Genomic DNA, 16458 nt, shown 5'->3' on the forward strand with positions numbered 1-16458 from the left:
CATGCCAGTGACTACATACATTTTCCCCATAAATCTGAGGGCAGAGCTACAACTATGCAGGATTTCTACCCTGTACTACACTTCCTTGAAATCCTGGGTGTTATAGACTGCATGCACATTAAAGTTAAAGTACCATCTGGGGAACAGGAAATGGTGTAAATAAACAGGAAGGGCTTCCACTCCATTAAACTGCCAGGTCATATGTAATGCTAAGGGAATCATCCTGCAGTTACCATAACTCCCATATCTGGTACAACTCTCAAATCTGTCAGAGGTTTTCATGGGAGATACCCACAAGGTTATTTACTGCTGGATGCAAGGTATGCACTTGAACCGTGCCTGATGACATCCATCAGAAATGCACACACACACACACACACACACACACACACACACACACACACACACACACACACACACACACACACACACACACACACACACACACACACCGAAGAACACTATGAGATGCGCACTCAAATAGGAAATATCATAGAGCATGTGTTTGGGCTGCTGAAGTCATGGTTCTGATGTCTAGCTATATCAGGGGGAGCCCTACAGTACAAACCCCATACTTGTGCTGAAATTTTCACTGTCTGTGCCATGCTTTGCAATTTTATTATGAGAAAACATCTTCAGTAGGAATACCAAGGGGAAGGGGCACACATCCCACTACCACTGGGAAGGTCACAACAGCCATATGCAGGTGAGGTGTCAGAGGGTGAATTACCAGCAGCTGTGGATGTAGGTAGATGCAGGTGTGCACAATATGCCCTTGCCCTGGCCAAGAGGCAACAGATAGCACACATGCTCACCACCTAAGGTGGTACAACTTTCATCCTATGCACATACCTACAGTAAAACTGATGCCAGGCACCACTCACAACCTTTACTTACCTATGAAATGGATGTGTACTGCTAGTATCACACAGAGTCAGCCCTGAATTGAAATACTTATAACTGCTGGACTATCAAGATAAGTGTTGAACCTGGAACAGGAAAAAAAATGGCTATAAAAACAAATGAATGGCAAATCCTTGCACACTGCTACTTGCTAATGTAATTAAGTAGAAGGTGGGTGATTTTTACAACAATGACCTCAATGTGTGACAGCACTGACTTATGTCAATAGATGTGTTCTCTATCAACTAATAGGCCTCATGCATCAAGGATACACAGATTACAAAAAACTGTAAAAAAAAGTACACTTTTCAAAAGAGCATTACAAACACATATATACTAATCACTCAGTCAGCTATACACCCTGGACATCAGACAAAAGACTTACTTAACCCTGAATCCAAAAGATAGAATCAAGGATCTGACACAGTTATCATAATTTGCACAGGGTATTGTTTGGGGGAGGGGTAAAGGGGCCAAGGCTGATACAAAATGTATTGAGTGGATGTGAGTAAGAAAGACAGGCAGGCAGAAACTGTGATAAATTATCAAATGGCCACTGAGATAGAATGAGCTGTACATCTCACAAATGACCCATGTACCTGTTATGTGTGTTTGTCTGTATGGGCATTAAAGGTGAAACTTGTGTGTGAGTATCTGCAAGAATACAACCACTCTTCGTGGTAGCTCTGAACTCTGGTATGTTGGACAGGCATGAGCCATGCATAGTAGAGATAATGGTTCATTATTGTCACCCTCGACCATAAGAACTGTCTCTGCCTGGAGTTGCACTGGCATGTCCATGCCCCCACGGTCAGATGTGCTGCTGCTACCTGAACATGACTGGTGTCTGCTGGATGAGTTGCTCTCACAAGTATGCCCAGGAACATGACCCCATGGCCTACCATGTCTGGAAGTGGAAACCTCAATCAATGATGGAGCAGTGTAAGTAGTGGTACTATGGGAGCATGATCCGGTGCATCCCCATTGGCTAACATCAGAAAATACTACTGGCCTACATCCAGATGGATGCTATCTCCCTCCCAGCAGACATTCTATCACAGACACTAACCCTGCCATCGTGTCATTCAGTTGATCCACTGAGTCAGCCACACAGCAGAGGCAGTCACACATGTCAGCCTGTGCCACATCTACAACCTTAAGCATGTTCTCAGAGGCCCTAGTGGAGCATGCCTGTGCTTCCAAAATGCCCCTAAACATACATCGAGTGGCACATAAAGACACACGAGGATCAGGTGGAAGCCAGACAGCAGGCCTCTTCTGACCACCCCTAACAACTCTCCTGCATGGCACCTCACCCATGCCTTGCCTTCGGCTGGAATCAACCAGCATTGAAGCTGCAGTTCCACTCTACACTGATCAAGTGTGTCACCCTTCATCTGTCCAATATCTGAGAGCTCAGTGGAATAGGTATGCACAGACTTACTGACTGTATCTGAAGGAAATACAGGGGGTGGCTGAATTTCAACCTCAGTATCAGATTCTGCCTTTGCACCCACTGACTGTGCCTCTGCTTTAACACCATCATTATCAGTAGGGCAATTCTCTGACATCAGTTGATGTGAGTCCTGTGCTTCCACTGTCAAGATTACAAGTGAGAATAAGCAACAAACACAGGAACAAAATCAATACTACATTAAATATTTCAAACTATTTATATGATAACAAATTAACACTGGTCACACTATCTTAGATGGTACAGCAATGTAGACAATCATTACACCTACCTCAAGCATACAGATAAATGCATATATTTGACAAATGGTTATCAATAATCAAAGAAAAATGTTTGGCTTGCTATGTGAAGATGACTCCACTCTTGGTAGGGGGGGATGGTCCTGGAATAAATTAAACTAGGTAAGGACACAATCATCACAACTGCAATAACACAGGAGGAAAGGGAATACACAATTTTTGCCTACATGTCCGTTAACAATACTTTTAACTGAAACTCGGCTGACATGTCCTCCCACAGCCCATGTTTCATAAACAAAAATGTATCAAGTCTATTAATTTATCAATAGGTTCATTAAAAAATACAGATAAACTATTAGTTAAATTTATCCATATTATACTACACAAGCAAAACTTACAACTTGCCATATGTAAGCTTACCTTGAAGCTCCTCCTGGCATAGACTTGTCCCCTCAGACAAATCAGCACTGACATCATTTACTTGTTGGTGTGCAGTTTTCACTGAGCTCTCTGGATTTCTGACAGTGGACAGGAATTCTTCATTTGGTATCAGTGATGGCTCAGTAGCAGGCACCTGCACCCCCCCCCCCAGCCAGCTGTTCATGGGCACCTGCAGCTGGTCTCCTCTGGGCTGATAAAATCAGCCTTATGATGCACCTGATCATAAGTCCTGCTATCTGCTTTCAAATCTGTACTCTGTCAGCCATATCCCCACATTCTTTCTGAAGCAGAAAGGCACCATGGCACCTGAATGCCTGCATTATTACATTGTTTGCAGAGTCACTGAATGGGGACTTTAAGTGGCATTGTATGCTTTGGTACCATAATCCAATATGATATAAAACAGAGAAGGATACAGCACATAAATATCACATAAGTAGATTCCTGCTTCATAGGTTCATAGGTTCATACTAGGCTATCTGCCCTAGGGCATTTATAAGTCTAGCCAGAATGTGTTTGGCTTTCACCACCCATTTTAAATTTATTTTGCTATGCCCTTTTTCGAGGTTAGTATACTGTGCCTCTGTCTAACAGTGACACAGAAGTGATACCCGGGGTAAACCTACGATCTCCCATCCACTCATCAAGATTCCTCTTGAAGAGAGTCAATGAGGGACTCTGCCTAACCTGGACTGGGATTTTATTCCAGAGTGAAGGGAGCCTCTGGGTTATGAATCTGTCCCTCCAGCATGTCCTATTTATTTCAGTGCTGAGGTTCAAGTCTCTCGAGTGCGTAGCTCGAAGGGATTTGGATTTTCTGAGGTGCAGCATGTCCATTAATTCTGGGTTGGACATGGCTTTATACGTCAGGCACAGATCGCCTCTGAACAGGCGGTATGCCACTGAGTAGAGCTGGAGTTTCTTTAACCAGGCAGCATATGGCATCTGTTTGAGCCCTTTGATCCTCTTGTTGAGGTACTTTTGGGGTCTTTCCAGTTGCTGCAGGTGTCTGGTAAGGTACATCCCAAAAGGGGCATTGTACTCAATTATGGGCCTGATGAGGGATGAGTAAAGATTCACGATGACCTCCCCTGATCTAGATGTGAATCCCTTCATGATTAGGTGGGCTATATAAAATGTTTTTCTAACCACTTTGGCCACGTGGTTGTCAAATGAGAGATTGCTATCAACTTGGGTCCCCAGGTCCCTAATTACTTATTCTGGACTTAATGGATTACCACCTATGTGGTAATTTGTGGGCACTTTGTTTTTGCCAAAGGGGATGACTATACACTTTTTGGCATTTAATGAAAGAATGCAGACACTGGTCCACTTAGCTCGAACAGATGAGTGCCACACAGCCAGTATCAAAAACCACACTTTATTCCAAAATACGAACACGGGTAAAAAAGTTAAAACACAGAGATCTCTTTAACTCCAATATTTGGAGTATGAATGGAGCTATTAACATTCAATTAATTGGTTCTGAGGAAGTCTGTTACAATCAGATGAAAGCGCTAATCCTGGATGTATTGGAGTTAAAGAGATCTCTGTGTTTTAACTTTTTTACCCGTGTTCGTATTTTGGAATAAAGTGTGGTTTTCGATACTGGCTGTGTGGCACTCATCTGTTCGAGTTAAGTGGACCAGTGTCTGCATTCTTTCATTGGCTGTTTCTACTTGCATTTTTTCCCTTTTTGGCATTTAGCTTGAGGCCACGGCTCTGGCACCAGTTGTCTGTTTCTATGAGGCCCTTTTGGAGGATGCTTGTGTTGGCTGGAGAGTTGATTATGGCGCCCAGTTTGCAGTCATCTGCGAACTTGGTCAGCCACAGTCCTTCCATGTTGGCCTGTACCTCCAAGAAATATATACCGAACAAGAGAGGTCCCAGGACTGAGCCTTGTGGGACACCACTTGTAACTGGTTTGGAGTCTGACATGGCTCCAGCAATTCTAACCATGTGGGTTTTGTCTTTGAGCCAGTTTGCAGTCCATCTAGTGACATAGGGGTTTATATTTAAGCTGGTGAGCTTATCTATAATGCCTGAGTGGGGTATTGTATCGAAGGATTTTGCGAGGTCCAGGTAGGCTGTGTGGACCACCTTCTCCTCGTCAATGGCCTTGGTGACTGTTTCAAAGAAATCAACCAGGTTTAAGAGGCAGGATCTGCCCTTAACAAAGCCGAACTGGGTAGGATCCAGTGTCTGTAGGTCCCCAATATCTTTATTTATGAGGTCCATGATGATCCTTTCCATAGATTTGCAGACCAAGCTAGTCAGGCTTATGGGGCGATAGTTTCCAGGATCCGTTGAGGCACCACCTTTATGGAGAGGGACCACTGTTGCTGTACGCCACTCTTTGGGCACATATCCTGTAGTAAGGCTGAGATTGAACAGTAGTTTTTGTTTGGGTTTAGCTCTTCTTGGAGTTCATGTAGGGACGCAGCCGGGACACCATCTGGTCCCATTGATGCTGTGTTTTTGCTTTGGAGGGCGGCTCTTACCTGAGCATCTGAGATGTCAGGGGGGCAGCACTCTGCTGGGATAGATATCTTCCCTTTTGGTGGGGAGGGGGGGGGAGAAGTTTGCTCTGAACCTGTCAGCTAGGATGTTGGCAATGTCTGTGGGTTCAGTGTATTTTTTGTCATTTTGGAGTAATTCTGAGCATATCTGGGAATTATCACCCAGGTTCCTAACATAACTAAAGAAAGCCTTGTGATTATCCTTAGTGTCCTGTGCAATTTTTCTCTCGAAGCTGGCCTTAGACAATTTTATGAGTGCCAGTAGTTTTTTGCTAATACTGATCAGTGATGCCTTCCCTTTTTGGGATTTTGTTCTATCATTTAGTAACTTCCTCCTTCTATTGTATAGTTTGTTTATGGCTGGGGTCCACCAGACAGGACGTCTGCCTTTGGAGGATTGGGTCTTGGTTTTATTTGGGATCGCATGATCCATGCATTCCTGAAGGTGTTCATAGAATGCATTTATAAAGGATTCTGCAGTCTGGGCCGTATTTTCCACAGGCCCGGGGGCTTTGAAGGATTCCACCTCAGTTTTGAGTAGTGTGAAATTTGCTTTAGAGAAGTTTTTCACTGTGGTTTTCTGGGCAGGGGGTGGGGTCGGGATGTGAATATCCAGTGAGATTAGTTTATGGTCTGATCTTACCAGTGAGGGATACACTTCTGGTCTGGAGCATAGAGTCCCCATGTTGGTGATGATCAGGTCCAGTATGTTTTTCCCTCTTGTGGGAGTGGTAACAAGTTGTTCCATAGCATTTGAGTTTATAAATTCTAGGAACCTTTGGGCTAGGGTGTCCTATGTTTGGGTAGTTGAAGTCGCCCAATATAATGGTGTTTGGAGAGACCTTCATATTTTTCAGTGTTCTCAGAAAGGCTGAGTGGGGTTCCTGGATTTGGGTGGGTGGTCTGCAGCAGGCTATAAACTGGAAGGCAGTTTTACCCACTGTTAGTTGCACATGGATAGTTTCTGATGCTTCGTGCTTTGTCACCAACCTGGAGGTGTGGGTATCTTTGATGAATATTGATACTCCCCCTCCTTTTGTGTTTCAGTCCAAGTATACACTTACACTTAATGCTGATATACACTTACATATTTTCAAGATTAAGCACTGGAGACACACATTTCAGTTATTAAAACTGAAGGCTATGTGGTTGTACATATCACACTCACACACAAACCAATGTTTCATCCAAGACAAGGAATAACAATTTAGTAATCCATTGTTTCCCTCTAAAATAACAGGACAACTACACATTTTCAAGAGCAAACCTCTTGAAATGCAACTTTTGTTGTGGCACTGAACAAATATTACTGGGCTCCTCTACCATCAAAACAACAAAGAAATGAGAGTTTGTACAAACCAAAAAATGCCACATAATTCAATCGTTATGTATGCTTTCAACACAATTATCACAAGGTGCATACATTTACAACAGAAAAGTCAATGTTATATGATTGTGCCCAGCACTTGCCTGGAGCTGGAGGTGCCTATGGGTCATCTTAGTAGCATAATACCCCTGTGTCATTGACAACATAGTGTATTACATTTTACTGAAATAACAGAAGATTGTATGATAACCAATTTTAACAATAACACATGTGATGAAAGTTAATAGGCTGTCTCTCTGAGAAAGTAAATGCCTACCAAAAATGCCTATGCCAACAGTGAACTATAAGAAGTGCATACAGATAAAATTTTCATTTCTAATGCATGTATGTAAATAAACATTTCTTTTGCAACTTGTTAAAAAATCTAGAATGTACCTGAAGAATACAATTATACCTAAGCAAGATCAGAAGCCTTCTCTGCAGATAAATCAAAAGGAATAGCAATCTTCTCAGTTCCCAAATACACAAGTCTCCTCACCTTCAAGTTCCCTAGCTTTACAGTTACCCTTTTATAGTGTAGATTCAGGCCTCTGAGCATGATGAAGGTACAGATGAGGTGTGAACTCATTAGCATTGCTGAATTCCAAACATTTGATTTCATGTAGCATGTGTAAACATAGTGTATGCACTATCTCAGTGTTAGTTGCTAATGGATTACAACTATGGAGGATTAGTGGGATGGAGAAGGAAGACACGACAGCAATTCAGACTACCTTACCTGCATTGGGTATGCCACCCAGAATGCACTTACAAAGTGTGTAGAAGTTATTTTAGCAACCTTTAAACTGAAGTGAACAGCACACATTTCTCATTTTTGTTCACTAATAGCCAAACCATCTTGCCTTTGCCTAAAACTGTTTTTCACTGTCATGTAATTTTATCATACATTTAAGGTCAATGATACAAACTGCCCTGTAAACTGCATGTCTGAGAGTACAGAACAGATAGGAGAAGAATAAACACAATACAAAGAGAAGACAGAGATGCATTGCTGCAAACAATAGTCATAAATGGTTGTGTTATCACGCATTGCACTAAATATGTAAGCAACACATGTACAAAGAAATGAGAGTGTACGAGTATATATGTGTTGTTAATACTGTGGAGGACATGTGACTTGCTTGCATGCACAATGATTGTCTTTCCTACTGCAAAGTTGCTTCCATGTCAAAGAGAGATAAGACACTCCTACTGTGTTTTCTAGGTTCATTAGTATGATAGGTCTAATCCAAAGTTATGTAAAAATATGTAAGCGGTGTTAAAATGTATTTTGTAACGCTGCTTCTGTTTCCTTATTTATTTTCTTTAAATATTAATATTTATGTGGCTTGTGCCTTAGCACAAATATGGTGTAATGGATAAATACTTTAAAATTAATAGAAGTTGCTTCTATGATAAAGACAGCATACATTATAGCTATGAATCAAGTATGTGCATCGCACACCCGGTAAACACAATGAAGCACATAAGATATGTTGACCATGGTTCAAGTCCCACATCTGTCTTTTAATGATTAAAAACTATTTAATAAACACTTTTTACAAGAATAATGCACGTTGTGCTTTGCCTGTCTTGTTTCCATGTTGCTCACCTGTGTGGAAACATGATGTAATGCCATAGGCAATTAGCCGACATTGTCAATTTCAAAAAGATACATTGTTACAGCTTTTGCCTTCCATGTCACAAACATGCTAAGTGGAGTTGTATTTCAGTCAGCGTCGTTCCACAATGCATGCAGTTCCACAACAACTTCAGACAATAGGCAGATATTGTCAATTTCAAAAGATACATTGTTATATCTTTTGCTTTCCATCATGCTAACACACTAAACGCCACTGAGATGCAGTCAGCATGCTTCCGTAATACCTTCAGACTTGTCAGTTTCTAAAAAGATACATTGTAACATGTGTGGTCTTTCACTGTGCATACGCACTGAGCAACGTTGCTTGGTGTGGTCTTTCATTGTGCAAAAACACTAAGCAGTGTTGCTCAGCAGTCAGCACTCATACACAGTAATGAGTGTGAGGATTACACTTGCTGCCTAGCTCTACCTATGGCAACAGATGTAAATCAATGGCCATGATACAGGTGAGCCAGGGTTCAACAAACTTTATTTTTTTAATGCAGGTCCACTGTTATTTAGATAAAAATTAATAATACAAAAATAATTATGCATAAAATAACTATCTAGTAGGTGGATTGAGTATATACATGATATCATATATATGTCTAACTTTGGGTATCAGTACAATTATGATTATACAATTAAAAATTCATTTTCTGAATTTTCATGTTACACACATACATGGTTGAACTTCCACAGTGGTGCAGCAGTAGCATTGTTGCCTCACAGCAAGAGGTTCACCCGTTCGATTCTCGGTTGGAGTGCGGGGAGTGCCTTCTGTGTGGAGTCTGCATGTCCTCCCCGCGGTTGGGTGAGCATTCCAAAGACATGCATAAATGGGTGTGCCTTTGTTGAAGGTTGAACGTCGAGCTGGCACCTCGGCGTTCGTGAAAATCTACTGCCAATCATTAGCGAACCGGAGTTTCGCTGTGGCGACCACTAACAGGGAAAAGCCGAAAGACAACAACAACATATGCATGGTTGACCACTCAACTCTTTAATGTGTCTAGATAACTAATGAGCATGTCTGACAAACAAGTCTTCAGTGGCTGTGAGCACTCAGGAAGTAATGAGTGAAAAAATGTACCTGCTGCCCAGCCTTTCCTGTGACATCTCGTGTAAGTTCATGGTCACAGTGCAGATGAGTTGGGGTTCTAAGCTAGCACACTCCAACTTTTATTAATGCTGTTCCACTTGATTTTCACAAATAAAGAACAATATACAGATAAATTATACATAACAATAATTATGTATAGCAGTGGATATCATATGAATTATATATGTGACTGAGTGTATACTCCAAATTATGTTTCTGTATTTAAAAGTGTCTTTTCTGCCCTGGGATGGACTGCATACTTCAATGAGAGTCATATACACATGAATGTATAAATCAGGACCTTATCTGGTTGCACACATACATGGTTAACCACTCACTCTTTAATTTGTCTATATAATTAATGATCATGTCTGGCAAACACTTCTTTTTTTGCAATGAGGTTAAAACACCTACGTGGAAAAATAAATGTTTCCTATTTTACATAAGTTTGAGTCTGCATTGTACAAATTACTTTTATCAGTTTATAAAGCCACAAAAAATGTGTCAGGTCATAAAATTTATATTCCCAGTACGTGCCTGAAAAGTTAAGTCAGCTAACAGGTACAGCAGCATCCAACCCATAAACTAATATCAACTGTCACATTACCCTTCCTAATTTATAAACTACCTTGTCTCTGTTTGGCATTGTTGCTCTCAGCTTAAAATTGTGCAAACACGATTGGCATGGTTGTGCAGGTTTGGGCTCTTAACATTTAATAAGATATCAGGAATTGGCAGGAAAGCACTTTAGCTGCTGCTGTTTGACCTGTGTGGACATGGTAGGAGCTAGAAGGGAAGATTCCCGATTTAATGCTCAAAGATGAGATGTAGAGGAGTCCAGAATATTCACTGGACTCCTTGTAGAGCACCACAACCTGTAGGCTTTTGCAGGGGGACTGTACCAGGTGTCAATGTAAATCAGCACCTTGAAATAGTCTTGCCAAGGCTGTCTCCAGTGTGACTGGCTTTCCATGCACTGGAGATCAATGTAGGCACCATTATAATGCTTGAAAAGGCACAAGCAGGCACAACTCAACCAATGGCTGCATGAGTTAAGGACTGCTGAAATCCCACAGATGTGTAAGTATACAGATAAAACTACTTGGAATTATATACAGTGCTGGAGATATCCAAGACTGATATGCATAATGTTCTTCTCTTTTACTCTTCTCTTTATTTTACAGCTGCCCAGGAGATTTCAGAAAATAGGGAAGCCTATTTTGAAAGTTTAGAAAGGTATGTATGCAGCACAACATAATTATTATTTTTAATGGCATTGCTCTTCTATACATTAGTTTCAAATTGATCATGCATATGTTAACTGAAAAAAAACACACAGTCATGCTTCATTCAGTAGCTCAAGGTAATTGTAGGAGTCAATTGTAATAATGCATTCTGTTGTTATCAGTTAAACTCCCACAGGTATCAAATGTATTGTTAAATAATTAAAAATGGTAAATATTAATTTCAACAAAATTGGCATAAATGCCATGTTGTTAACTTTATCAGTATTATTTGTAAAAGCATATGTGCAATATATGCATATTGCAAGGATTACTTGGAACAATTCTCAGTCCTATTTTGTAGTTTTTAAAAAGTGTAGTTAATGTAAAAATAAAAATATATTTATATTATAGTAACTTGTTGTATGTGACATATGATGGCTCTAATTATCTTTTTTCTTCTTCTCTTACCCCACCCCTTATCTCTATTTTTTATTTTTATATGTCTGATGACAACATTCTGATGTCATACATTTTTGACAGTTGACAAAATGATTTCCATCACAGGAAGTAGGTCAACTAGTGTGACTCAGTCTGACACTCCTCAAATGGCAATGTCCAGCAAATCTGGGACACAACCTGGCAGTACTGCTTCTGCACCCTGCACTACCTTGGCCCTCAACATCAGGTAGCATTACCTCATCAGCTGGTGTAATGGTACCCTCCAGGAGTATTGGTGGAGGAGGGGATTTTGTCACCTGCAAGGAGATGCCAGGCATGGTGAATGAGGTCATAGCAGGTACCAGTGGTGCATGCCTCAGCCATATTGAGAAGATGCTCGCTACAGTGCTGTGAAAATAAACATGTTAATCACTCTAACAGCAAGCTGAGAAAGGGGATGGTGATGACAGTTCTGAAGGTAAGGACTAGATTCCCATTGTCCCTATGCTTGACAGGCATGGGCCTCTGCTCTTCACTCCTTATCTTCACTCATGATGTCCTCCAACCTTTTATGTCCCTCACCATCACTGTTTCTCTCTTGTTTGTCTTGATTGTCTGTTTCCTCACTTACTCTACTTACCTGACCCTCACATACCACTGTTCCTTACTCAATATTCATGTCCTTGTGAAATAAAATCTAAAAACTGCTCACTTATCCCACAAAAAACAATATGTGTGTCTTCTTGACACATTTGATTTGGTCCAATTGGCTATACTACATGATTGCATAGTTGTTACCCATCATTGTTGAGGTGACAGTCCAAATTCATCCAGTATTCTAGCCATGTTCATTTTACACAGCTGAAGAAGTGGATAGCTGTGGTTTTTTCCTAATTCTCTCATACACATTTCTATATTGGTTTTCCTAGTTCTTCCCCCTGCTTGCCCTTTATTTCACCACTTTCCTATCTACCCCATTTTCACACCATTAATCTGCTCAAAAAATAGAATCACACACCACACATGTAAATAATAAATCCCTAATAAAGGCCTTCACTTTTTGTCCTTTGAGTTTGTGTGGAGTTTGGCATATGCACCAATGGTTAGAGACAGTGAATGGTTCTTCATGTCCTATGGCATGGTGTGGTTAACCTCAGCGCAATGCTATTTAAACTCACTGCTCTAAAGAAACACACAGTTACCAGAAGAGAAAAGTCAGTACTTTGAAACATTTACTGTAAAATGTATTAAGGCTGATGGATGCATAAAAATGCCAATGCATATGTGTACTGTTGGCATAAATCAATTGACTGTTCTTTTTATACATTCCTTCACTGTACTCATTGCATCACCCATTTTCAAAAACTGATCACATTTACTTATGTAATACCATCCTGACATGTGTAAAACAATTCAGTTGAGCTGGATTCTAACCCTGTGTCATTTGTTCTCAAAATATGAGTTTCCTTTTCTTACACCTGCTGTTATAGAGAAAGCTAGGCAGTAGGTGTTTTTCTTTACACTCTGTACTTTCTAAAGTGCTGACTGACACACCTCTCTACTTAGCATGTTTGTGAGAAGGAAGGTGAACCAATAGAAAAATCACTTTATTCCAAATTAATCAGACACCCGCATTTGCTCCATCCTTAATTTTGTGCAAATGCCATAGTAATAATACTTCATGTTTTAAAAATTATGACATTTCATATATAAAATACAGTATATACATCATATCTGTCAGCTATTTCTGCCATAGACTGCTTTTATTAGTACTTCTCAAGTTCAAGTTGTATTCATTCAATGCGAATCTCGCATGCTCAAACACTTTGCTTCAATTGAGCAAACCCACTGCTTGGAGGTGTGCTATGGAAGGAGCCGATTTCTGCTGTGGCATTTCCATTAAGTAATGTGTTCTGTAGATAGGTAGGATTTCTAGTCTTACTGTGGCCAATTGCTGTGTGTGTGTGTGTGTGTGTGTGTGTGTGTGTGTGTGTGTGTGTGTGTGTGTGTGTGTGTGTGTGTGTGTGTGTGTGTGGTGTGTGTGTGTGTGTGTGTGTTTGTGTTTGGTTACTTCAATCTGGAGACTGTTTTAGAACATCATGTGAGACACTCCTAATCCCCTCTTCTTGTTACCAGACACTGCTGATGTCGTCTATAAAGTGTTGTATGACACTATGAATGTCAGGCTTGTGCTGTGGTGCTTACTTTAAGTACTGAGTTCTGTACATAGGTAGTGGTTTTAGTCTCACTGCCTCACTGCAGTCAACTGGTGTGTGTGTTTCTGTTCAGTTAATTCACATTCTAGAAATCATTTTAGAACAGCATATCAGGCACTCCTACCCCCCTCCTCTTGTTACCAGACACTGCTGATGCCATCATCTATAAAGTGTTGTCTGACACTGTGAAAGTCAGACTTGTGCTGTGGTGCTTGCGTTAACTACTGTGTTCTGTACATAGGTAGGGGGTTTATTCTTATTGTTGTCAACTGGCGTATGTGTGTGTTTGTGTTCAGTTAATTCATATTCTAGACACCATTTTAGAACATCATGCGAGACACTCCTACGCCCCTCTTCTTGTCACCAGACACTGCTGATGTCATCATCTATAAAGTGCTGTCTGACACTATGAAAGTCAGTTTTGTGCCGTGTGACTTGTGGTAAGTAATGTGTTCTGTACATAGTTAATTAGATGTTCTAGTCTCACTGCGGTCAACATGTGTGTGTGTGTGTGTGTGTGTGTGTGTGTGTGTGTGTGTGTGTGTGTGTGTGTGTGTGTGTTCATTCAATAATCAGTATGTTGACAATTTTAGAATGGCATATGAGTCCACAGCTATGTCAGACACTCCTCCGAACATCTTGTAACATACACTAATGTTCTCCTGTCTAAAGTGCACTCTGATAATATTCAAGTAAAACTTGTGCTGTGGCAGTAACATAAAGTACTGTGTTCTACAAGTTCTGTAACTAGATATTTAGGGGTTATAATCTGACAGCAGGCAACCTGAGTGCGTATACATTCAAATATTATTTTTGAGACAATTTTACACCAAGCTGTGACTCCACATCCATGTCAGACACTTCTCCCAACATGTTTATCTCAGCATACAATAATGCTGTTGTGATGTCTGGCTATACCCCACTAGACTGCTACCAATTAAATGTAACGTCTGGCCAATACCTCACTGGACTGTCAAGAATTAATGTGACATCCCTTACTATTCTGGGTCAGTAACTAAGGAGCTTCACTCCTCACTACTGTCTCCAATATGAGACTATCACTTAAACAGGAGCAATATTTCACAATATTCCCCTAACAGCACAACAGGAACATGCTCTATAATCTGGGACTGTACTCTATACTTCTGTCCACCCCAAATTTAACTCCTTACTAAACACTTCAAAGCAATGTGTCCCAGTTTAAGACATCTGATGCACTCACACTCCAATTAAATTTAAATATCACACACCCAAACACTTCTGGAAACTCCTGACACAGATTTACAGCTGTGTTCCTCCCCCAAAATAATAGAGTAATGCAGACACCAATTCAGAGTATCTTCATCCCCTTCTAAAGGGGTGTCTAGTTATGAAAACTAAATATCAAAATAAATGATAGCTATGACAAAAAGTGGCCAGGCATTTGAGGTGAACTGGAGAGTATCAAACAAGTACAGGCACTCTCTAATTTCTAAAGAACACACTGATTTCCAGCCATAATGTAAAGTAATAAAAAACAATTAATAATAAGTAAAACGATTGCAAGAATATCAATCAATAACTTTCAATAAATACCAAAATTCAATCCCCAGAAATATAAAATTAAACTGTAGGATAGAAGTCCATCATTTAAAAAAAACTCTATTTGAATAACTAAACTTTCCTAATCTAACTAGAAAATACTGTCCTTGATCTAATCTAAAGGGTAACAGCAAGGCAAAGGCAGGCTTACAGTTTTTTTGTGAGTTCTCTTTTCGACAGGTATCACTGTACAGCACTGTAACTGACTGCAACTTTTCACAAACAGCTGCTCTTCACAAACTGCCCAGTACTTGACTAAACTGTACAGGTTAACAGTATCAACTGTCTTATTTAAAAACTAAGAGTCAGCTGTTTTAAATTAGTTCTTTTCCCTATCAATCAGCTGTTCAAATAATCACCTAGCAACTAGGTACATTCTAATGACATCACTTACTGTTCATCTGATGCCCTTCTAAAGGGGTGTCCAATTATGAAATTTAAATATCAAAATAAATGATAGCTGTGACCAGAAGTGGTCAGTCCTTTGGGGTGACCTGGGGAGCACCAAACAGGTATAAGCACCCTCTAATCTCTAAAGAACAGAATAATTTCCACCCACAATGTAAAGCAATGAAAAACATTTAATAATAAATAAAATTATTACAAGAATGTAAATCAATAACTTTCAATAAATACCAAAATTCAGTCACCAGAAATATAAAATTAAACTGTAGGATAGAAGTCCATCATTCTAGAAAAACTGTATCTGAATAACTAAATATTCCTAATCTAACTAGAGAATACTGTTCCTGCTCTAATCTAAAGGATACCAGCAAGGGAAAGGCAGGCTTACAGTTTTTTTTTGTGAGTTCTCTTTTTCTTCAAGTATCACTGCACAACACTGTAACTAACGGCAACTCTTCACAAACAGCTGCTATTCACAAACTGCCAGCACTTTATTAAACTGCAGAGCTAAACAGCCTCAACTGTCTTATTTAAAAAATAACAATCAGGTGCTTTAAAAAAAGTTATTTTTCCTGTCAATCAGCAGTTCAAATAATCACCTAGCAACTTAACATTCTAATGAAATTATCTACTGCTCATCTGATTTTCCACAGTACTTTAGAATCTCTCTCTCAAACATGCACAATTAGAAATGCATGAAAACGCTGGCAGATTTTTTAAACATTATGTTTAAACAGAGAAATACTCAACATTTAAAAAAAAATATCAACATTTTCACAATTAGACATGCTGGCAAACAATACAAGTTAATCTGAGAATATACACAAATCTCCTGCCAGACATGCTAACAAAGATGACAGTGTTTCATTTTCTTCACAGCTGTCACACTCCAGAAAGTGGAAAATTACA

This window comes from Protopterus annectens, chromosome 4.part1, assembly GCF_019279795.1.
Source record: "Protopterus annectens isolate FY-2018-M chromosome 4.part1, PAN1.0, whole genome shotgun sequence".
In the NCBI taxonomy this organism is placed as follows: domain Eukaryota; kingdom Metazoa; phylum Chordata; order Ceratodontiformes; family Protopteridae; genus Protopterus; species Protopterus annectens.